This window comes from Anguilla anguilla, chromosome 8 (genome assembly GCF_013347855.1).
Source record: "Anguilla anguilla isolate fAngAng1 chromosome 8, fAngAng1.pri, whole genome shotgun sequence".
NCBI classification, from domain to species: Eukaryota; Metazoa; Chordata; class Actinopteri; order Anguilliformes; family Anguillidae; genus Anguilla; species Anguilla anguilla.
The window spans coordinates 12,879,947-12,906,025 of record NC_049208.1 but is presented as its reverse complement, the minus strand read 5'-3'; the positions used below and the strand labels follow the sequence as shown (position 1 = coordinate 12,906,025).

General features: G+C 41.5%; 1 long non-coding RNA gene across 2 annotated transcripts; it reads left to right on the top strand.

The window, feature by feature from the left end:
- Positions 1–7,543: 7,543 nt before the first annotated feature.
- On the top strand, positions 7,544–11,531 carry LOC118234642. 2 transcript variants are annotated; one of them, XR_004766695.1, is made up of 3 exons: positions 7,544–7,716; positions 11,308–11,377; positions 11,467–11,531. It is a non-coding gene; the product is annotated as an uncharacterized LOC118234642 (long non-coding RNA). The 2 variants fall into 2 exon arrangements; XR_004766696.1 differs by lacking the exon at positions 7,544–7,716 and adding an exon at positions 10,492–10,613.
- The last annotated feature ends 14,548 nt before the right edge of the window (positions 11,532–26,079 follow it).

Sequence of the window (26,079 nt, the reverse complement as noted above, 5' to 3'; positions counted from 1 at the left end):
TCACATTGGACAGTCACTACGCTGCACACAGCTTATGCACAACGTGAAGCAACTACACAGCCACCACACCTGCATTTCTGAAAATGTGAAGAAAAAAAAAAACACTGAACTTTCAGGGGACATGATTAAGCAGTAAACTTACACCCTGACTCCACAAACAAGAGGGATGCAGCTGTGCTGACAAGGACCAGAGGTACACAACCTTTGCGCTTTCTCTGAAAGCCTACAACCTTAAAAAAAAAAAAGCCTACAAACAAAGCACTGAGACAACAGTCTGCAATTAACACAGCACCCAGGGCAAGCTAACACTGTTATTAGCAAAGCAAAGCAAAGCAAAAAGCAAAGCAAAAAGCAAAAAGCAAAAAGCAAAAAGCAAAAAGCATGAATGAATGAATGAATGAATGAATGAATGAATGAATGAATGAATGAATGACCCAATGCTTGCCTTCAAGGATTATTCTCCCTGAACCATGGGGGCAATACTTTCAACATGGCATCTTCGTATGAGCTGCGCAACGCATTCTTCAATCTGCTGGCCCTGTACAATGGCTGTATGGCCAGTGGACTTAAATCAGCCATACTAACAAGCTAAGCTCCACCCATCTCACTCACAACTTACTTCTTCCACCACATCACTCAATGCTCAGGTGTAAATAGTATTTTTTTTAAAACACCTTTAATTTCTTTTCTTTTCTCTTGGACTGCCCAGACTGTAATTGTAGTCTCATCCCATTGGATGGTTGCTTTTTACATTTTTATTTTTACTCTGCAATCCACCAGAAAATGGCAGCACAGCAGTTTGACCAGAGGAGTCATTATGCCTGTGGCTGTTATTGCTATTAGGCTGGCATGTTTAGTGATGTCACACACACTCTCTGTGGTCTGGCTAAGTGTTCTTAGCCAGGTTTATGTCACTGTTGCTTGTACCTGGGTACAAGTATGGGTGAATACATTTCAACCCAGAATTCATTGGGTCCCTTGGCATATTACAATTAGCGCTGCCGTGCACCAGGTTCACAACAAAGGCAAAATGCCGTTGAGCATATTCTGCATGTGATCCACACAAGTGGCGCGCTCTGTGTTTAATGGGAATAAAACCAGTCATTTTCAATAACAATCATGCTTCCGCGCTACCCCCGCTAGCGCTATGGGACTCGTCCGCGGGGCGGCTGCACCGTCGCCAAGCGCGCTTTGATTTCTGACGCGCTCGCTCGTTCTTTTCGGGGAAGACGGGGGGGTCGGTCAGTAGCCACGCACGGGCCGCAGAACGCCGGTCAGGCCACTAACTGTTCATTTGGAGAAGCACTGCACCAAGCCAAACAGCACAGCACAGGACGAGGGGAAGATGGAAGCGTGTAGCTTTTTTATTGTACAGTACGGCTGATGCGGCTGCTATGCGGATTTAGTGGAAGCGCCGGATGCACCGCATACACACGCTAGTGCTAAAGTTGGGGGTGGGGAGGGGGGCGGATGAGTGGGGGACTTCGCTTGTTGTGGGTTTTTTTGTTTTGTTTTTTACACCGGCTCTGTTAAGCACAGCCCCCCCCCCCCCTCGCCCCCACCCCCATCCCCACCCCCCGGTTTGGTGCAACGAGTTGTTTGTAATAACTCTCCCATATTATCCGGGTGTGGGCCTGGCCTTTTATATTTGGGGCCCACGTTGGGAAGCGGTTTATGAGATTCGGGTCCCGGAGGAAGAGGTGATGGAGCTGGAGTGGGTTGTCATCCGAAGCCGGGTAATACTGCCGGTCAGGATACGCTGAGGCTGCCGCAGATTATTGATAGAGCCTCATACGCTCCTCCACTGACAAAATATGATGGCTCCCCTGCAAGGACTCGTAATCCTGAAAAATATCTGTGATAATATGTTGCCTCTACGCGTGAGTGCATGCACGTGAGAGAGTGTGTGTGTGTGTGTGTGTGTGTGACTGTTCTCTCTTTGGGTTCATTTCCAGGGATATCCTTTATTTATGTAGTGATGAACGATCTCAATCTCTGTGACCTAAGTGACAAAGCAAAGATTGATAAATGCAACGGACCCTTCATAAACTCCTCTGTGAACTGCTGCAGTGCTCAGCAGAGGTTGGACTCTTCAATCTCCAGCTGCCTTTTTGTTTGCCTAGCACTTCAGCCTTCAATATCTTTGCTGAAGTTGGCCCAGTTTCCATACAGTAATTCTCTGCTGTCTTCTATCAAAGATATAATACCAAAATACCGTAGACAGGATTTCAATTAAGTAAAGAAAGTTAGATTCATAAACTCCCATCTTACTATTGATGTTTTCTCATTGCTTTCTGCTGTACTTGCTTGTCGGGTTTAATTATTCTTCAAATGAAGGAACTACCCCTCTTATTTAAAAAAAAATATCTCTGTGACAGGGCAAAGGCTGCAGATGCTTGATTGTATTGAAATGATAAAAAAATAATAAAATATATGAATAAAAGACATCAACTGATCAAAGCACCTGAAAGAAAGGGGGGCGGGAGGCATGGGCTGAAGTCTATACCAGCATATAGCCTATCGGGTGAAAGGCAGGAATACACCCGGGACAGGTCTCATTGAATTTCAACCCACAAAACTGGCTAGTCTCAGTACAGCCATTGAGATTTGCATATAAAGGAGAATAAATAAGGGAATAGGGAGTTATTTCAGAAACTGGTGCAATGAGAATGATTGGAAACAGTGGCGCCTATCAGACGCGCCTTAAACATCACCAAATATACTTGCAAAGTCACTGGGGGGCGGGCCGAGTCTTTTTAAGAAAATCCACTGATGTACGAGTTCCGGGCCTCACTCAACGCCTTTGTGTCGGGAATGCCCTGAAATTTAATATCATTAATTTAGATGGGAATCCATATTTACTTCCTGCCTTTTTGCAATTTAAGAGGTTAGTTACCATGCGAAACTAAATGGCGCGTGGAGCCTGAAATCCGTCTCGTGAATGGAAGAACGGCAATTAGCACTGATACCTGGCAGATAATATTCAGGGCTGTTAAATCACACAGCCCATGAGTAGTTCGTAACATGAAAAGTACAATGCAGCCACATGCAATTTGTCTCTTTGCAGCTGGAACGTCACTTGGAGGTCGTATTTTTTATTTAAAAACAGCCCAAACTAACCACGAGCATTTAAGTACCTCCTTAACACGCATAAAGAATATATAGCGAACTCTGATCCTGCGCGTGTTGGTTGTCAAAGGTGGCCTATGTCTGAAGTTACACTCATTCCGTTTTTCCCAGCTTGTGTTTGAGTGTCTTGCCCTGCAGTAAGGCATCGCAAAGACAAGATTTTACTGTCATCCACATGTAAGTATAAATGTGCACAAAGGAATAAACGGTAGAGTATACGTTTGTTGCCTGTTGAACCCCAAGTATATAAACAAGAGAGTAATGTGCGCGGTTCCCGTATCTCCCGGCATGGACTCCTTGAATTAGCTTGCCCGGTAAGGTTGCAAACAGCTGGGAAAATTGCTGCTCCGTTTCCGGCAACGTGGAAAATAATTTAAAAAACAGAGCGTAGGCTATTATTACCTTGGGCGCAATTAAAAACTGTGTAGACGGCACTTTTGCGATGTTAAAATGTAAATTGGATAAGATGTTGAAATGATGGGGGCGTAATTTTTGCAAGGATCATGGCAGGCGAAAAATTAAAGGGCCAGAGTTTCCAGTCGCAGTAGTTCAAAGTTTGTAGGAAGGTAAGTCGAGTCTTGGAGAAAATATCGGCCTTTGATATTAATAAATATGAAAAGTCAACATAAAGGTTTTTTCGTGATGTTACCGGGCCTATTATTATTATAAAACATTGTTTTACCATAAACTAAAAGTTCAGTTTTTGAATACTGAAGATACGATATTTACTTATTTTTTAATTCAGGTAATATCTTGCAAGATCTGTACGCTGCTAACATAACTGCATGGTTCGGGTGCACATGTTAAACAGCACTTACCCTAATTCCAAACGTCTGGTCAAGCGGAGTTGCTTGTCTCATATCCAAACAGAGCACCACTTCAACTAGTTGTGATCAGCCTTTGGTCTAGGCCCAACCTGTTCACAAACGCCGTAACATGACCACGTGCTCAATATCCAACCAGAGTCAGGATTGGAGAATTAAAAAAGATCTACATTAATAAAAGAGAACAACGTTTTAAACCTGACAAACAACTGATTTGCATTCCATTGATCATTGTTGCAACAGGAACTATTCTGTTAATTGCACATTTCTACATTCCAAGCTATTTTAGGTTGGCTGTATATGTGGTGGTGTAAATAATTAAAACATTTTTTTTTTTTTTTTTTTTTAAAGTTAATTGATGAAAGGGGGTCTTCCAAGATATCAAGTGATTCTGGGCCAGATCGGCACTGGTTCTGGCCAAAAGTCAGCACTGGCGGGCCAGGATCTGTGCAGATATGGTCCTGAGTCACTTGCTGTCTGGTTTGGGAGTATTGATGATATGTTGATTCATAAAGAAAAGGAGCTACACATGTTCCTATTTACAAATACCGAGTTTTTGTGAACACGCATGAATAAAGATTGCAAGAGCCTCCTGGACTTCTAAAAGAACTTGCCAGCCTGTAGGCCGGTGTCAATTAAACTGAAGAGCAGTTTGTTTATATCAGGCAGCGCTGTAATGATTAAAAAGAGGGTTGTGAAAGTGAAGCGCAGTGCTGAATAGGGACTTTTTGGGGTGGGGGAGGGAGGGGATGTTCTAAGGGGTGGTTGGAAGGAATAAACAGACTCCAGGTTCTAGAACGGCTTGCTCATTATGAAATCGTTTTGAGCAGTGCTTCATAAGAGACATTTGATTACTAACAAACCCCTCATTACCCAGGCAACAGTCTCCAGCCTGTGCTCTCAATTTTAAATTGCATCACAGCAGTGGCAAGCTCGAGAGTTAAGGCTAAAATGTACCACAATTCAGCTCCAGCTCCCTGATGTGGAGCTAATATGTACTGCCACAAATTGGGCACATAGAAATTAAACAGGGAAGTAGCGTAGGCGAAGCAACGATGTGTGTAGTAAGAACCACGTAACAAAATGTAAAGACACCATCTCCATTTGGAATGTTAAAACAACTTAATTTGCCATTGACAGCTATGTAGCAGCCAATATGGACAGCTATATGGGCAGCAAGTTTGGAAAGCATTAATGAAGTGAATGCATCCACATGTCTACAGTATGTGACTTCACACATGGAACATTACCATGCAAGAAAACACATAATGAATTTGCTATAATTTGGAATAATTACACAACATGCATTTTAGCAGCCAATCTTAGCATCCACAATCTTAGCATGGGACATTTAGGTTTGGATTAAACATTTTGTCCTAGATGTCTGGTGGGGTTCACATCTAGGATGAGAGATGTTTTGACATAAGACTAGGGTACCTCCAATATAGCTCACGTTATCCCCAGATATATCCTGGCTACATTCTAGTCAGCTAGAAAACTTCCACTTTTCAACCAAATGTAGCTGGGTTTTCACATGAATGCCCCAATGGCACGAAAATGTTCACTGGGCAACTTTGAAGTCTTACTACATGAAATTTCAGGGTCATTGTTTACATGCTCAGTGATAACCACAATTAACTCTTGCCTTTAATTGTGAGTCAAAGGCAAATGTTGATTGAATCCATGCCTTGATTACTTTAATAACAATGTGTTGCCAGTTAATTTATCAGGGATTCTAAAGGGGAAATGAAACGAGTAAATGGTAACTAATAAAAAATGTGAGAACCTGGTGTTCTCACGCATTAATGCGGTCCCACGGCTCTGATAGTGACAGACTAGACAGTTCTAGAATAAAATTCATTTCACTGTGTGCACTTTGTTTTGCTCTTCTTTTTCTGATTATTTGGTCTATACGGTGCGTTTCACCATATGGTGGGGAAACATGTAAAAGTGTAGAGCAGAGGAGAACCGCCACATTTCAGAAATCAACATCAAAAATGAAATAGTTCAAAGCAATTCCTATCAAGGAGGTATCTGTGTACCTGTTTCTGGTGTGTGTGTCTGTGTGTGCTCACAAGTATACGTGTATGCATGCGTGTAAACAAAATTTGATGCTTGTCAAAGTCGACACCGAAGAAATTGATTAAAATCTTGAAAAAGAATATGGCTATTCTAGACTCTTTTTCCAAACATAAACATTTTGCGATGCAATTTATGCAAAGGATTCTTCATTTTTTTTTTTTTTTTTTTTTTCGAAATACACATTTCCCCCCTTTCCTCCTTTTGATGTTCTCTCGTCGAGCGGTGGCAACCTGCAGGGGAACTCGGGTGGGAGTACTCCAGGCTCTCTCTCTAGTGATTGCTCACCATGTGACAAGCGCAAGTGCAGCAGATGCTCCGCTCCCAAAGCCGCCCCGCCTCCCAGTCACCTCCGCCGCGTCAGATCGAGATGTCACAGTCGGTTAAATATACCGACGGGTGGCTGCGCACGCAGGCGACGCGGCGCACGCCGCATTTAGCCGCCTGCTCTTCTCTGCGAGCGAAGCGCGCGGCTAAAAATCACGAAACATATTTACAAGCGCGAGGCCGCAACTCCAGCAGGCTGCCTCTTCATCAAGGTCTTGTTTATTGTTGCGATTCAGCAGTGTTTTTTTTTCTTTCTGTTAATTGGCACAATGCTGATTTCCTGGGTTCACGGTGCTGATGCGTTTCAGACGAAAAGTTCAGAAAGTCGTTTTAAAAACCTGAAGGAGTTATTACATTTTTTTTTTTTTTTTTTTTTTTTTTTATAAATATGGTGCAGTGCTATTTGGTGACTGCATACATTTTCAGCATAAACTTGATCTGGGGAAAAAAAGGCCATATTCAAATATGTATTGAATAATACAGCAGATGAAAACATTTGATATATCTGAAAAATGAAGAAGGTAGAGATGGAGAGGGGGAGACAGGGTAATAACAGCTGGTATGAGAGAATGGAGGCGTGTGATCTTTTTTAAAAAATTTAGTTCCTGCACAGAAAACAGCTTTAACCAGTCAAGATAATAATCATGCAATGACACCGTATGCCGCTCCTCCCTGATCTTTGAGTTAATTTACCTCATAAAGGATTGCAATTCCATGCTTTGAAAAAAAAAAAAAAAATTAAATAATCCAACGCATTAATGTACTAAGGCTGGCCCCGGGTTGGTTAGTCAGCATACCCAACTCCAGTAAACATGCAGGTCTTTCTCTGAGTGAGTGCTCACTCTTGCTGAAGTAAAAAAGAGGTGTTTTCTGACCGACCGACTGCGTTTGGTCTGATTAAAGCGACGCCCAGGGCCAAAAACTGTCCACATCCCTCCATCTGACCTTTCTCTTCCGCGACGCTGATGAGGAACGAAGACCTGACGCACCGCGACATGTTGCCAGGTCACTAGACATGACTTTGGTGGTGGTTACAGAAAGCCTGTACTTTGTTTTTCAGCAAACCAAGTCTTCCACTCATCCTTTGAGAGGAAAACAAACCTCTGGACAATTTCACTGTTTCTATTGTTGTTTTTTTCCTTCTTTTTTTTTTCTTTGTAGTTCAAGCGAATCTTTTGGTGGCAGAAAACAAAAACCCCAGTCTGGATTTGGACAGGTATAGTGGTAGAGACAGCGCACAGCGGCGCTCTCTTGATTTTTCATTGTCTTTGAACTGCTTCACACTCTAAAGTACATTTGTTTTTCTCGCAGATGCAGCCGGGTAGAAATTCCTGAGAGGAAATGAAAACATGAGGAGGTTTGGTCTTTATATATAAGTTTGGCACCACGTTCTGTCACCATGAGATACTATATACTGCGGCCCTTATGCCTTTGTAATAGGTACAGGCACTGCACATATAGTCATATGGCACCAGACAGAGAAATTCCTCCTACTTGCAGAGTTTGCCAGCCAACGGCATTACTGGGCACTCATGCAACAATCTGTGCCTGCAATGCTACCTGATTGTTTTAATTATGTAACTCTCTCTAAGAAATATTGCAGTTCTTTAAACAAAATGGATTGCTGTTCCATATTTGTAATGGGATCGGGATGGCAGTAGTCACAAGTGCCTTAACTCGGCCTTCCACTCAAATGCCTACAGAGAGGGGGTACGAAACAGAAAGTTAAAACAAATTTTATGAAATATAATAATAATAATAATAATAATAACAAAACCTCTGTAGTGTTATTTGGAAAAAACAAATAAGTTTACTTGTTTCTATTTGGCAGTCAAAATTTCAGTATTGGTGCATTATAAGAAGCCTAAGGTAGCTTGCAGGGACACCTGCATGTTAAACGTCTGTTTGCTGCAGGAAGTCAAATGTCCATTAGCATCAGTATCCAGACCAGATATGGTTGGTTTCCTCAGAGAACTATCTAACGACGTGTGGATTGAGGAAGAATTATTTGAATGATTGGTGAAGTCCATGAATCTATGAACATGCACAATGGCTAAGCCATTAACTTACTACTGAAAAGGAACTCACTTTTTTTTTTTAGTTTTTTATGTTTTAGGGTATCTTTAGCAAAACTATTAGTTTAGTAAAAGCCACTTTAATTTATTAATCATTTATAATGAATCATGAATATTGTTGTGCTATTTAAAACTATACATGATCATAATTTCATGGTAAACAACTCATTAGGCCACCATTCCCTGACTACAATTCCCGCAATCCACTGCACATGTCCACGGTTCATCAGTGGGATAATCTCAGATAATACATGAGGAGAATACAGCAGTAGCATGTCAAAGGTGTATCAACCATACAAGTAACATCTATCTGTGGAGTTTAGATTGAGATGAAACCCTCTGTTGGTCATCACATTTATGTGTTTGTGTGTGTTCTGAATGAATCACAATCAGTGCAACTTCAATTCAGTTAATTTGGGAAATGAACTGAAATTCATTAAATGAATGGAAAAATCCCTGTAGAGCATCACAGGCATTTATCAACTCATTAAATTAATTTCAGTTCTAAATTTCCTGAACTACGTGCACCGAAGTGGAATTGATCCCAGTCTTAGAATGCATGGTCAGTTCTGACTGTCTCCTGCATCATACCACATAGGCTTATCAGGAACAATTCCCCATGTTTAAATATAAACACAGGTAGACTGGTCCATATTTAAATACAAATACAATGAAACGTGTCCACATTTAAATATAAACACAGGTAGACATTTCCATATTTTAATATAAATACAGCTACAGTATACTTGTCCACGTTTAAAATATAAACGCAGGTGAACTTGTCCATATTTAAATACAAACACAGTTAGACTTGTCCATATTTAAATACAAACACAGGTACGCTTTTCCATATTTTAATATAAATACAGTTAAGACTTTTCCATGTTTAAATATAAACAGTAGGACTTGTCCATATTTAAAAATAAATACAATTAGATGCCACTGTCATCAAGTTTCACACCTGTATTACTGACCTGACCAGTGACTGGTCAGGTGCTAGCATTAGGCCTAACACTTGTAGAAATTAATGGTAGCAAGAATGAGCAAGTCTTGCATTCATTGTGAATGGCCAACCCTTGAATTGTGGGTAGTCAATTGGGTGCTACTTAAACCCTGATGACAATGATCATAAGTATTTTATTCCCATGTTTAATTCTTTATGCATGAAAGAAAACTTCTTCTGCCTCAATGTATGGTGAATCATGAGGTGTGACAACTAATATTTATCCAGCTACAAAACGGTTTTGACATGAGGTTCCACTTTTGGCGCCGAAACATTTTACAACAGAAGATCACAGCATATGGCATCTCATTTTATCTGAGTTAGGACCTGAGCCGAGAAGTGCAACAGATGTGGTACAAAAAAAAAATGCCGTTACGCTGTCATCCACTGTATCTGCTGCTTTTGCCATCTCTCTTATCAGAGTATCTCTGCCTGCACGTAAAAGCCCTGGTTTGTGAAGTGACATCAAGTATGTCAATGATACGTCCAAATGTGGTATGTGTATCAATATGTCTCTACCTGTTTTGCTGCTCTTGGTTTTGCAAGTCTCTGCTCATACAAAGAGACTATTGTATTCTATCCATTTATCAAATGGTATAAATGGTCTATTTGTGCCATTGTCAACTGAAGGTTGTCAAGTTGAAAGGTACTTAATAGACATTTAAAAAAAGAAATTATATTTTGCTGAACTGAAGTCTTTACTTTGACCTCCAAGATCTTCATAATTATTTCAGTTGCCTGTGGGGAAAAAAAAAAGCATCTCTGATTCTGACTCTGGAGGTTTCTAGTAAAGTAGGATACCAGAGAACGTTCCTCCGGTTTCCGGATGCGGAATGAGACACAAACTGTGGGAAATATTCTGGAGGGCTGCCCTAAAAGAAAGGAAATTTAAAAATGCATGACCCTTGGGAGAGCATTTAGTTGGACAGATCTCAAGCAATAGCTCTCACACCGCTTAATTACCAATGTTTGGTGTGTCTAGCCAAGCATTTTCCTTGTTGTTTAATGGTTTTTTTTCTTCTCTGAATCGCACACAAGTGCCATTTAACTTCACTCTTTCCCCTTGTCTTTGGCATGGAGTGAGCTGCCGCTGTAACAACCCATCCCAGATCCTGAATCAATTGCGGACCCAAAAAAATGCTGCTTGTAGCACCCAACACTGGAACAAAAAACCGAGTTGAGTGTGCTCACAAATTCGCACCAGGTTCTAAATGCGATGAAATTAATCCGATTTCCCGAGTCAATACTCCACCATTGGTGAACAGATGACACTAATTACTGTCTCTTATTATGCTACAGACGTAGTTTACTCCATCTTTATTTATGAAAAAAAACAGAGAATTTCCTAAGGGGTACTTGTGCACCGGATTGGCAGACAGTATATGTGTCCCTGTTGGGTTTTCTGTATCTCATTAGTATGCAGAAGTGGGGGAAGAAGTATTATTATTCAATGGGTGTTCAATGTGTGTGTGTGTGTGTGTGTGTGTGTGCGTGTGTGTGCGTGCATGTGTGTGTGTGTGTTTTGTAGTATTTAAAAAATATAATTTTAGAGTGTTTGAGAGTGTGCCAGGACTCATATGAGGAGAACATTTCAAGTGATCACATCTAAATTATTCTAATTTCACAGCATTATTAGAGCTAACATATTTTAGGTGGATAATGAGATGTCATTTTCACAGTGTTAACATAATAGCATAATTGTCAGGCTTTTGTTGCTGCCTGTGATTTGCACTGAAGTGGGGCTACATACAGTCTTTTGCAGGTTTGAATTTTAAGACAACGTCCTGGTAAATGTAATGGATTGCCTATTATGATTGGACTATCCTTTCATCATATTAATTTGGATCTTTTCTCCCCCCCTCCTCGGTAGATATCCACTGTATTCCGTGCAGCATACAACCCCCCGCGGTGTGAAGATGGAGATCAGGGTTCAGATCCCGGTTTGAGTCCGACCTCATCCGAAGTCATCGCCTACAGATATTTCTTACCCGTTTTTTCTGTTTATTTTGTTTTGTGTTTCTTCCCGCAGTTAAGGAGAGAAATCAGCTGGGTTCCGCTCAATCTCCATGCTCTGGCCACACACCTACACTGTGGGGGACTGGGGGGGGGGGGGGGGGGGGGGCGGCTGACCTCACAGCTCTCCTATACGGCCGAGGCCCGAGTGTTGATGTGTCTCCATGGATACCTCCCCCCCTTAACTCCATTGGCTGGGCACCACAACGAGATGACACAGTGGCTGACAAAGTCCCAATTTCTCCCTTTGGGAATGGTTGACATTTATGACGAAAAACAGAACGGGGGAGAAAAAAACAAGAGCAAGAATAAGTCCCATATTTGTTTGACTTTATTTTATGAAGATTGTAATAAAGTCTTTCCAGCTAGAACAGAAATTCACTCTTTTTTTAAATACATCCCTTTTGGTAAAAGGGATAAATCGCTTTTTGAAGTTTTCGATTGTATTTCTTTTTTAGTTGATGTTTTTGATTGGCCCTGACAGTTTTTGTGTGTGATGATGAATATTTAGGGTTCCAAGCAAACCCTAACCCGTGATTTCTTTTTTTCATTCTTTCTTATAAAAGTATCTGTATCTGTAAAAGTATTCTGACATTCCTGCAGTAACCATATTCAGCAGGTGGGCTGCTATGGCCCCCAATACTCAGGGAAAATATCACAGATTTATTGGCCAGATGGTTGCGCTATGACACATATATTTATGTTCTGGTCCTTAACTTTCATGCCGTAAGTCAAACTGATGCCAAACTTCATGCATACATTTGTGCGTTCCAGATTTACAACTTTTCTATTGGGACTACCCATATCTGCCATCTTGATTTACCACCATTTTGTATAGTATAATGTGTGGTATAATTGTAAAATAGTGTAATGATATATTTAAAACTGGACATACATTAGACCAAAATGTGCTGCAGTGATTAGTAAGATGAATTGAAATTGACAATTGAAACTTTCAATATACTTTGATCAATCTTTATCACACTAAATTATGATGTTTGGACTCTCAAAGGCCCCAATAAAGGCCCCAGTAAAGCTATAATGTTCTGTCTGATGCTATCATAACAGCCTGTACTGTCATTAAACTCTACCCATTACAAGCCCCTCTACCTTCTAACACATTAAACTGGGGATAAGGTGTTGTGGATAAAGATTACACATTTGAAACACAAGGTTATCTGTTTAGTTCACAAAGTTTCCATCTCCAAGACATAAGCAGTCAGCTAACAGGAAGTTATCAGTGTTATCCAGGTGGGTTTTATGATTCCCACACATGGAAATTCAATTGTCACACTAACGATAATCCCACAGCAAAGTTGCTGGAAGTGCTTGATTCGATGGCCTAATTATCCATAAATTCCCAACTGCCAGTTGAATCCTCACGAAAACTTGTTCTGTCCGTCTATCTTCTCTGTGTTACAGGTTTTCTCTGTCTATTTTTGCAGTGAGTGCTTGGAACCCAGTAACTGCTGCTAGCAGCTTTATTTCTATAGTTTCTGATGACCTGCTGCTGGCTTTTCAATGGAGGGTAGAGGGGCAGTCTGGGGGTTGTGGTTTATCACAATTAAATACAATTCAGTTAACTCCAAATCAGTTTCTGACCATACATATTAGCAGTTTAATTTTATAGCATGAATACACAATTATACACCATATGAACATGCATTCCGCTGTATTTCTGGCCTGGAAGGTGCACCTCTTAAGAAACTACTGTACATGGCAGGATTAGAACACTACAGCCTCATCAGACATGACAGCCATTATTTTAAAAGTGTTATGGCAATAACACCGCTAACAACAGCGAATGCAAATGCAGACGGCATGGTTACACTGCGAGTGAACAAAACTAACAGTAATCTGTTCTGCATGGTACACACATGAACAAGGCATCATCCAACACAATATTTATTCATGTGCTACCACTCAATCAGTTTTCTAGATCTACTAGAGTACCCCAGGCAGAAAATCAATCCAAGGTTTCTGGATGCTAAGAAAAACTGAGCTAAGGAATATTACACTGAAACCATGGTTGCAAATCAGAAGCACACAAGGTTAATCCAGCATTTAATGAATAATTTATTAGAGACTTGATCTGACATCAAGGTATTGACCCTCAAAAGGAAGGGCTACTCTACACAGGAAATGACATCCAGGACACTTGATTCGATTCTGTCTCCCTGTGCTCATATGTGGAGTGTTTTTTCACCTTAATGATTTTTAAATCCGTAATCAGTTCTGGTGTTTGGTACAAGATTACAGGGGTCATGTTCTTAAATCCATCTATGTCACAATACCCTCTGAAAGATGGGAAAGCTCTGTCTCTGCTTTCTAAAAAAAAATAGCCCTGTAATGACCTTTCCACGAGGCCTATGACAAACTTCATGCTAACGCGCTCAACTATTTGTAATGCATTTCGGGAGGACTTCTTCTTGGGCCCTGTATTGAAAGCCTACTCAAAAGGGTTCCAGCTGTCAGTGAAGGTGTGCAACCAGACACACTGTTCAACTAATGAGGAAGAGCCCGGGTCATTAGTTACAGCCACAAACTGTGCGATAGCCCCTCTCCCCAAAGTTCAAAGTGGACAGCAGGAGCCATAACTCGATACACAACAGCACTGTTTCATTGCCACGGTTACTGAGAGTTTTCTTTTCACTCAGCCCACCCATTGGTCGAACCCTCCCGTGCATTCCACAGTAGAGGAGAGAGAGTGAGAGAGGGCGGGGGCCCGAATGGACGGACGAAGGGACAGTGGAGTGAGAAAGCACGCGAGGAAACAGCGCCGCAGACGACTGGAGAGGATGGAGCGAAAGAACGAAGATGACAGATGGGTGAGAGGAGGGCGAGAAAAGCGGGATGAGACAGAGGAGTGAGGGGATGGTGAGAATGGGTGCAGAGACACTGGATGGCGAGAACGAAGCGACAACAGCGCCGCACTGTGAGTCAGAGAACGCAGAGAATGGACAAAGGCGACGGAATCCTGTCATACCTGCTGCAAGTCTGCTAACACGAAATACAAACCGCCAAAATTAGCTCGCATTTAGCCCTCGCTGCAAGTCTAATTTAAGGGGGGGGGACTTTTAATTGACTGCAGACCTAAGCAGCTTCGGAGCTGTTGTTGAGAAAAGTGATGATAAGCCACGATCCTCCTCACCCTGCCTGCTAATGGCTGCATTCTTTCCTTGGCACAGGTTGACGTGTAAACAGTGTTAGAGATCCATGGCACTGTGCGGATTCCCAGGGTTATTTCTTCCTCTTGATGTGGCACGGGGCGGAGGTGCCAGTCTCGGAGATGTGAGAGTTCTAACAGGGAGGCAGAAAGGGCTAAAAATAAGACCTGCTGGGCCAGCGGGGATGAAGACGGGGGTGTTGGACTCCTGACACGGTGGGAGATTATTAACGGCACCCGCCGCTCAAAGTCCCTCTGATTACACGCCGCACACCGCCCTCAGAACCGCCGGAAAGTCCTGGGATTATTAACGGTCCACAGGCCCGGTTCTAAGGGGCACTACAGGTGACCAATAAGGACTCTGCTTTCTGCGCTCCGCTGTTACAGCACACCCGGCAGATCAAAGTTTGGCACTGCAGGGGGATGTTGTGGTGTTATTGATGCCTCTGGTACAAATTCCAGCAAAATGCAGGGACGCTTGTTTCTGGCTCTTGTGACTCTAAATCCTACACTCATGATTTGTCCTTAACTTTGTAATGAATTAAAATTCTAAAGTGTTTTTTTTTTCTCCACAGACACAACTTGGCAAGTTGATTAGGTGACGGCTAAATTCTCCAATCTGTTGATTGATGATTTAATTCAGACTAAAGTTAAGGACACATGCTCCATGAATCCAAGCCTAGGTCTTAATGACTACCCCTACTTTTGTCCTCTTCTGTATTTTATGCATTTATTTTCCATATTATCAGATTCTGAATGAATTCAGTTACTAGTTGTAAACTAGTTGATTAACTGTTAGTCGAAGAACGTTGATTGACTCATTTTATTGATTAAACGGTTCAATTTCAATAAACCACTTCAACGAATTTAACGTTGGCAGTTAGATTTCACATTAGAGAGACGTTTCTACATCGTTAAGACACAAATCCCTTGACTGTTGGAAAGTTAAAGAGTCATGGGTCCCTCGACTGGCAGCATTAAGTAAATGTTATTGGCCCAATCCTAGAACATCGGTACCATCCGAGTGTGTCTTCTCAGCTTCGACAGACTGCGCACTATACTGACCCCACAGCACGTAGGCATGCTCACATTCCTTAACAAAAAATGTTATAGGTATTAAGTTAGGGGACGGCATATGCTATGTTGTTCATTTTATGGCTATGTTACAGGCTTCAGGAATATAGCCTATTAGTGGTCTTTTGCTGGGGGTTGTCACGGCACTATTTTACACCTGTACTTACCTTTATTTGCTACACATCAACAGGCCAACTTTACAAAGTTGGGAACTTGCTACTATTTTGTTAAACGTGTAGCCTACCACTTGCTCTGCAGAATATGATTTGCACTACTGAATAGATGGATGTGTTCTTATTATAAGACCGTGTTAGTGGCAACAAGTGTTGTATGAAAAATGGCAGTGGTCCCTCCTCTCCTGTGCATAATTCTCAGCCTGTGAATCTGTTTGTGTGATTTTGTTTCTTGCTGTTATAGCCTTAATAGACAATGCAAATCCTTAATGATTGTTTGAGCAGGTCTTCATACAACATTTTTGCATAGTTAATTCAGTCAAGCTCTATAAATTCAATTCATCTTTACAGAATTAAACCAGACAAATGACTAATTTTGCAATGATATATATGTCAGGTTCACAAAACAGCAGTTTTATCAGGACATGATGAAATGCCAGTAGACCATTATGGGTTGCCAAATGTAAAGCAAAACATATCACATTTTTACTACGTTTTTTTCTTCTTCTCAGATGTAGCTTAAATATGCCATTCCCCCAAAGATTTATGCTAAATATGAGAAAAAACACAGGAAAAATGTTGCATTTGGCACCCCATAGCGCATCATATACATCGATCAATAAATCATTACAAATCAATACGTTTGGAATGTGCTTTGATTTTCTCTTTCTGTCTGCAAAAGTCATTAGGCAGCTGTTAACTTTCTTTTAAAGTGAAATTTGAAATACGTTGGGCCACTTTCTTTGAAATATACTGGGCCAATCAGTGTTCTTATACTACTTTCTGATACATTGTGAATGACAAAGGACACGCCAGATGGACATGTATGGACTATGTGAAGCTGTCAAACTGTAAAAAATAAAGCTTTATATATGACCAAACAGTCACATACAGGTTTTATTTCTTGCTGAAGCACGCTGTCGCCTGGGTTAAATCAATATTTGCGCTTAATTTTTATTTTCAAATAAACAAACACACAAAGACAAATGTTAGTATTTTCCTTCACCAACACAGTTTAGCGAGTTCATTTTAGTGATTTACTGAACTTGGCAAAGCTGTGCATTTCAGACCAAAAATATGTAACACTTGCTTTTAATAGTGAGTCAAAAGTTAAGTACATGTTGTCTCCTTGTACATACAATTCAGAAGATTTGTACCGGTTGCAAACAATTACCCTGCCAGGCAAGTGCTGGTGAAGAAAAAACAAACACTTCCTTTTTTTTTTTTTATAAAGTCAAAGGACAAACATTTATAGAATACAGTCCTAATCCAGGTCTTTGGCTGTTTTGTCAGATACATACAGCCAGTTAAATCCGACGGTGATTGAATCCAAGCTTGCCTTCCCATGCTCCTCCTCTCTGGCTGGACTTCTTAAATCATGACATTATGACATCATCAAGCTGTGCCTTCTGAGTGCACCGGCCCCGCGGGGAGGTCCAGCTTATCCCAGCAGGCCCTGCTGGCGAGGGTGCTCTGCATTTGAATTTCCTGGGAGTGTTCAGATGGTGGGAGTGCTTCTCCAGAGCGGCCTCGGCGCCGCGGCCCTTTGAAGTGTGATTACTCGCCAGGGCCCAAGCTGTGAACACTGGAGTGGCTGGGGATGGAGACAATCTGTGACTCACTGGCACCTGGCAGTCAAAGGTCTACAATAATTCCCCCTTTTTTTCCCCGAGATGCCCCGTGCAGATTTTCCCTTTTACTTCCCTTGATAGTTAGCCATTCCTTTCAAGTGACCCCGGCCACCGACCGCTCCATGCATCCCAGCATTATCCTGGAAAACTGGTTTCTCACGGCGTGGACTTTTATTTTGTGTGAACGTTTGTGTCTGGAGGTCATCTTGTATCCAGGGGATAGAGTATCCTTTTGGCAGGGGATACTGAGTTTCATGTTATATTGAACAATAGAGTGATCTGTTCTTCACTTTTACAAAAAAATCTAAGCACATTAAATTTAGGTTTGTTTGTTATCACATACACAACACAACACATGAGTTGAAAATGACTGAAAAATAGTATACTAGAATACTGAAAAATACACATTTTATAGCATATTATTTTGGTTTTTGATATTAAATGAATAAATAATTTGTCTATGCCATGATGAATATAAGCTAATTGTCAGGATTTAAAGGGCATCTAGATGTCTTGAAGACGAGTCCATTCAGCAAAAGCTGTCATCTCAGTCAAGACCAAATCACTCTATCTTAGAGCTATCAGACAACCCACTCTGCTAAAACACGGGTCTTCAGTGTGTGATGCAGTCATTATCTGATACTGAACTCCGACCGCACCGGTAGCAACCGTTTCCAGCAGACTCCCCACGCGGCGGCGAATGATTGGCCGAGCTGGCGCCCCAGTGAGAGCGGACTTGGGTCAGCGGGACCGTCCGTCTCTGACCGCGCGCCGGCGGCTCCTCTGGCCCGCTCCGCCCCAGCTGTGCGCCAGGTTCGAGGCTCCATCAGGAACGGTGGGCCGCGGCCCAGCTGGGGACGGCTGGGGGAGAGCAATCAGCGGCTCGAGCGGGTCAGAGTGCTCCTGTCTGCGCTCTCCTGACTCGACGGAGGATCAGTGGGTGACGGACCTGTGAATACCATCGGCCCATTCAAAATTAGGAGAAAATAAATCCGGACAGGAAAATGTAGGCAGGATGTGCATGGAAACTGCTTAAGGACGAGCATTTCAAAAGGATAACATCTCATCCGAATTAGTCCTCAAGTTTGACTCTTGTATAAGTGCTCCTTTATTTATACCCAAACAGTTTGGTAAGTTGAGTATTTCACCATAATGAGATCGTGGAGAACAATACTACATTTAGCTGTATTTCAATCCACATTTGTCCGAAACAAAGTTTAGGACAAATGTAGATTGAAGCAAGGCTCTTGCTGACTTTTAATGAATTTATGTTTCCTTTGTGAATTGACCACTGATTATCTAGACGGCAGTGTAATTACACATTGATTCAATTAAAGTTTATTTTTAAGGTGCTTATCAGAGATGCAGAACATTCGGAAAAACTGAGCCTGATCCCCCCCAAAAACAGGAAAGTGAGGTAAGAAAAATTTCCCCTGGGGGGGAAGAAAAAACATAAACAGAAACAGGTGAGAGAATTTGGTAAACATCTAAAATGACATATTGCTACAATATAATGAACTAAAACCTTTGTCTCACTTTTAAACATCATTTCGCTGCATTTGGTGCCTCACATGCCTTCTTGAGGAGGGTGCCAGTGGCTTTTATTTTGACAGAGCATTTTTGCAAGTCAGCAGACGGGACCTTACTCAGGTTTAAGAGTTAGGAATCGCCCATCTGTTCTGTTCGCATCAAACTTTTCCACTCCGCCATAATTCATCCTCTGTCGACAGGCCGTAAATGTTTTTATTGAACTTGCGGCGTTTTAATGTTGTTTTTAAACACGTCTGCTGAATATTTTCTTTAAGACCACTAAAAGGTGCATCAGGGCTCACTTTTCAAGTACACAGGAGACATATACACACAGACGCGCACGGACATGAATATTATATCAGGTGCCTAACAGACTATGTTGTAGTCAGTTGGTGGCATAAAAAGCAAACAGTACTTTTGTATACTTTAAAAACACTTTCATCCAGCTTATATTTGACATACTAGCAATTTATATAACCTGATTTTTACAGTACAGAAGCAATTCTGCTTCTGAAATTTAAATACAAGGGTGCAGCAGCAGTGTACTCACTGGATAATAATGGTTAAACCTTTGCTTTCCCTTTTCTGCAAAGCTTCCCTGTTAAAGATGTTTGCCTAGATTCAATCAGCATTTTTGCCTGGTAACAAAAATAAATTAAGTTGCATTTGCACTGGGAAAAAAAAGCCCCAGAAAATGTGGATTTATTTGTATGCTGACATTAAGGACAAATGCTGACAACCAAGGCCTGGGTACCAGACAATACGCATGCAAGGGGAATGTTTCACTTCATTTTTTTCTTAGGATGTCTTTATTTTCCCTCCAAATGTTTGATGCATCTCAGAATTGACCTTCCCCCTGTCAGTGACGGCATTTGTCACCAGTGAATTGGGGCACTTTATCCTCATGGTGCTTGTCAGTGCTTTACACAATAACATGTAAAATGCATGGATGCTCTGCACACGTAAAATACCGAATATAGGCTTCCCACCCTGCGATGCGCAATTCCATAAAAGCTTTATGATTCCATTCTCTTTGTAATGTTGTTACTGCCACATTACACTGCGATACTTTTGCCATAACTGGGCCAGACGTGTGGTTTGTTAAGTGGTTTGTTCGTTTGGTGAGTGCCATTGGGGAAACCCACTGTTCCCCACTTTTTGAACCCCTTTAAAGCATTCTCAGATCGTAGCCAAATACTCCCTTATGAGAATAAGCATCTTCCATCTGTCCTCATAAGCCTGAGATGTGTTGCAGAATATTTTTGCCGCTCAGGATACAGTGCAGTGCATCCCATAAGAGCAGGAGTGGCAAAATTCTATTACTGGATTCATTGCACTGTTAGTTTGGGTCTGACACACAAAATTTTAATTTTAGCTTCTGTTTATCTATTTGGTATTTAAAGCTGAATTTCAGCAGATGTCCCAGCCGTCTCTGTGGCACGCGTGCGGGCATTCTGCCCTCCTGTCGACACAAGGGTACTGCAGTTCCAGGCAGAAGAGATTTATCAAAGGTATAATGAGACCCTTAAAATTGTATGACAATATGTCTGTCTGTCATCAGGACTGCCGAAGGGTGCTTACTGACAATAGAAAGGGATTAAACTTCAAAGCCTCGTTGGAGAGGTGTTCTGATGAAAGAGGCATTAATAAACGCCAGAAGACCATCGAGCCGTGTGCTTGAAAAGCCTGATGGGCAGCCAGAGGTTGTGGTGAACAGAGAGCCTCTTTTTGCACCCTCACCCCCCAAAAAACGGGCATTTTTTCATATTGATTAAAAATCAATTAAAAAGCAAAAATGTTTTGAAAAGGTTTCTCACTGCATCAGGATCAACGCATGAAAACAGTCCTGCTAAATACAATGGTCTGTGCGAGTTGACATTGCATATTTCTACTTTATGATATTTATTTTTACATTCAAGCCTCACCTTATCATGAATGTGCTAAAAACATTCCTTTTGCAATTGTTGATTTCTGAAAATAAATTTGAATAATTGCCTACATATGCTCAGCATTTTTGTAGAACCACTATGAATCTGAAAATAGCAATTAATCTTCAACCTTTCAACAGCAAGCATTCTAAGAAATCTGTGATGGGGGATAGGTGCAAGGAACAAAGGAAACAAATATCTTTATTAAATATTGTACATTAGGCTTTCACTAATCATCATATTGTGTATATTTGAACATCATGGCAGATTTTGGGGTCACAATTATTGTGTACAGAAACTGTTTGGTCAGTTCAGCAATCCCCCAAACTGAATGAAAATAGGGCTTACCTTGTAAAACAGCAACACCTGATTGTGTTTTTAATCATATTTAAGGATTTTTTTAAACAGAAATCTAGGCTATGAGTCTTCTAACAAGACCATCCAAATCATCATTTGAAAAAGATAAAAAATGTAAAGGCTTGTACCGCTCCCTTAATCGCACTGCAGTCAATCAGGAAGCACTGTACCTCGCCAATATCACACCTACAAGTATTATGGAACACTTTTTTCATATTCACGCAAGGAGCTATTTCACACTTTCTCAGGTTCTTTGCATGTCGAATACGCCTTCAGGAATTTGCCATTTAGACCATTATAATGCGGCCGACCATAAAACACCTGAAGTGCCAGTTTCATGTCAAACGCGCCCTTTCCCACCTGCTCTGCCTCAGAGAGGGGACTGTTAAATTCGTTCAAGGGGGAGTGAAGCTCTGTGAAATCACCTGGTAGAGTATCTGAAAATGGCAAAAAGTGCTCATGACACTTCATGCAAAACTGGGGGACTGGGGGTGCTCCATGTAAGCACACTGCTCAACATAGAAGTGAGTCCTTGTTAAACAGAAAAGGACAGGAAAGTGTGAAAGAGATGGTACAGTGTGAATGGCAAGACTATAATACAATAGGCCTTCTATAATACAAAAAGACCTGAGAATGTGTACTGTACACAAAAAAACAGCAAAGGAACCTCCACAAGAAACTTCCATGCAAGCTGGATTTGTCTTGTTCCTTTTCAAAAATAAAAGTTGTGATCTGGCAGCCAGGAATTTCAATTTATTTCATTACATGCTTGTCATTACCTTGAAGTTTAGCTGGTATGTACATTGCAAACCACAAGGCCAATTTCAAGGCAGAAAATCTATTCATTTTTACATCATGTGATGTTCTCAATCTCTTATGAATGAATGATACCAACCTACACTTCACACTGCCATTTTTGTGCGGGCTGATAAAAATGACTGTCGTGTTTTTGGGGACCTTCTGTGCCCTCTGTTTCTCCAGTGAGAACACTGATGCTCCCCACATGCTGCTCTCCCACAGGACGGATTGACCTCCCTCTGATGAGAGAAAGCCTGGAACTGTGATAGCCTAATTATGAGCGTGGCGCCCCCATAATTTGCAATCATTTCGATGAATGCGCAAACTAACATTTGCCTTACGACAGTAATGCCATCGTACAAGTCAAATTTTGAATAGGATGTGCATTCACCCCAATGACTGTGTGCACATTACTTACAATATGTACGTGTACATGCAGATATTTAAAAAAAGAGAAAAGTTCTGAACAAACAAACTATTTAGGGAGTACCCCGGCACCAAATGTCAGAGCCGTGGTATGATTAAACCACGGTGCATAAACAAAGATGCAAAAGACACATAATAATTTGTCGTTTTTTTTTTTAACTGTAATTTATTACGGCATACCCAGCTGAATCATATAAATGTGATTAAAGTAGTTATTCTTCTCTCCAGTGTGTGCGAGGAGCCGCGTTCCGCGGGAACCGGACAGGAAATAATGCTGATGGAAGCTGGCGGCTGAGGCCTCCATAATTAGTTTAATGAGATTTCCGAGTCCTCGGTGATACCGGCGAGCTCAGAGCACTGTCATCAATCTTCATTCTTCAGCAAAACAAAAAAGAAAAAAAAAAGAAAAAAAAAGAAAAAACAAAAACTGTAATGATGTTCACTGAATCATCCTCATTAGCCGGACAGCTTACGCAGCAGATATCGCGCGCTGGACCTGACATCCACGGTGCTTCCTCCTCGCCGCGGCGCAACTCTTCCTCATCGAGAGCCCTCGCTCAGTCTCCAGCCGAGCTTGACCCGGGGTGCACGAAATCAGCTGGAGTCTGAGTCACAACCAATTATTTTCCTCGAGCAGGCGGCGAACACGCCTCCCTCGCGGGCACGGGAGGAGCAGACCCGCGCTAGAGCAGGGCCGGCCCTCCGCGGAATCCGGCCGCAATCAAAATATCTCCTCAATTTCAGCTGCCCGGACCTTACAGCTTTCATCTGTCACGGTCACACGTGGGATTATCGTGTAGGAGTGGTGAGGGGGACGGACCGGGACGTAACGAAATTTGCAGGAGTCAATGGCGTATGATTCACCGTCTGAGAGCGCAAATGAAAGAAAACCGGCACGGCACGGCACAGAAGTTGAAGTCAAAGGCCAAAGAACTGAGAGTAGTCACCTGTAAGCACTGAAATAGGCCCCACCCCCAAAAGCTACCACTAGCCAATGAACTGAGGCTTCTGAAAAGTAGAAGCAGCTGACAGTGGCCAATAAGGACGACCAGCCCTTTCAACTCCTCCCCTCAGAGCATTACAGGTTTTTAAAAACCATTTCATCATCAAAATGCTACAAGCAATATGTTAATTGTCATCCCAACCATGAAAAATGCTTCCGTGCTCACTAGATAGCTGTCTGCTACTTATCATTAAGCATGGTCCCCATATTACAGGCAGTATTGAAGAACAGGATAGGTTATTAGCTGGCAAGAATAAAATAAAAACCTCGCACTCTGCTAGCGACAGAAATTAACACCCACACCACACAACTCCTGCAGACACCCCGCCAGCTACTGCCCACTATTTCTCTTAAATTTATTTTCGACAGCAGAGGCATGTAAAGTCATACTTATCATCATAAAAACAGTATCCTTCCAACAGACTGTCTCTACCCTGTACTTTCTCTCTCACTTCTCAGTTTTTTTCATCTTGCGACACCTCCACATCAGTTAATTTTTCATTTGCAGCATATCATATTGTATTTTCAAATCTTTCTTCCTGCATCATATCCTTAAAAAAAAGGTTGCAACGTTTCCTAAGAGAACAATGATCTTAAGGAATGCCCTCACAGTCAATGCAAGTTCAATGTCAAAAAGTGAACTCAGGGACATTTTGAATGTCACTCTACCCTACGCTAGCTTTAGGTTTTGTAGGGAAGTTTACAGAAGTGTGCCTCTTATCAGACCCTCAAAGGAAAACATGCTGTTTACTGTGCTGACAGGGAGTCAGCAGGTGCGATAAAGAGACAGTGCTCAGTCGCAAAACATCCTACTGCATCAGTATTATGCAGACCTTAGGTTTTCCATAATACAGAGTCTATGTTTGGAATCATGTTTGATATTGTTGGAAAGCCAATGTCATGGGGAACAGGTTGGTGTCTTCGGTAGTGGGGTGCTGACTAAAGATCGTGTTACCTATGGGTCAGCGCCCAGCCAGATACAAAGGTTAACCCGCTGTGCTATGCTTACAGAGATAGTGCAAGCAGGATCATTGATGTACTGTTTTGTTATTATTGTGTCTTTATTTGATGACTTCGGATTTTCCTTTGCTCTTTGGGTATATAAGGATAAAAGTGCAATGGTTTGAGGAGACATGTCTACACTGTCTCCTGCGCATCGTATGCCTATTAGCCGTCTCACTGCGCACACATTTTGCACCATTGTATATTGCCATATTAACATACTGTACAATAAACTGCATTCACTTCAGCTCAGGATATCTGCATCCCGTAGTCACTCGCCTATACACTAGCAAGATAGAGAATTATATTTATGTATGCAACACAAGCCAGAGGCATGTCTGCATCTACCAAGATAGATAGCAATCCGTATCGAGCCACGCTATAGAGTCACCTCATTCTATCTGAAACTGTTAGCACAGAGGAAAGATTAAATCACTATTTTGGCATCAGACAATCAAGATACCATTGAATGAATCCCGTTCCAGTAGCTCCGGGCAAGACTACACGCACACGTCCCTTCGCCAATCAGATACTTCCACTGTTTGGTCCATCTGAGGGGCTTCTTACAGTTTCATAACGTGTCCGCTGTCATTTACAATGTGGTACAAGAAATCTATCTTAGATAATTAATTCACGCAGCACACTGCATGTTTCATTGAATGTGGTCAATTGCAATATACAATGGCATGCGTTTAAGGGGACCTTGAGCCCTGCGCACGATGTTTCCCTGCATGCTGGGTGGGATTTGTTCCGACCATCCGAAGCTGCTTCAAATGATAACTCATTGTACTTGTGATACAGTCACAGCATCTGATGCTCCTCCTCATGTTGAACAGAATTCACCACAAAAGGCTTCATGAAGCCATGAGAAATCAGTCATATTGAATCTTCTGCAATTTAAAAAATGTTAAATATAGTCTTTTCTACTATTTTATAGACTCCACCAGATAATTGTATGCTCCTACGACCCAGCAATTATATATATATCCTTTATTTAACCAGGTAAATGTCTCACTGAGATTAAGATCTCTTTTTCAAGAGTGACCTGGCCAAGAAAACAGCATAAACATTGTTACAACAAAAACACAATACAAACAGACAAATACAACTGTCATACAATACAAATAAGTGAACACAATATCCAGTTAAAATGCAATACAAGGTCAAGGACATAAACAGGTACAATTTTCTAAAACGATTTCAGTTCAAATTTAGGAGCAAATCACAATGACCAAGAGGACCATTTTCATGATCCTTTAAAATTGACTTAAATTCCCCCATAGTAATTAGTTCTGACAATTTCACGTCCTTCTGTACCTTATTCCAGGAAAAGGGGGCAGCGCATTTAATAGCTTTTTTGCCTAATTCTGTCCTAACTCTGGGGACCAACATACCAATTCATTTTTGGCCCACGTAGGGGACATGAGTCTCTGGTCTTAATCTCAAGAACAACATATATTCTACAACGCTGAAACCTACACTACAACTACATTCAATAAAAATGAAATGAATATTATTTTAGAAAATATTTTCACTGCAAA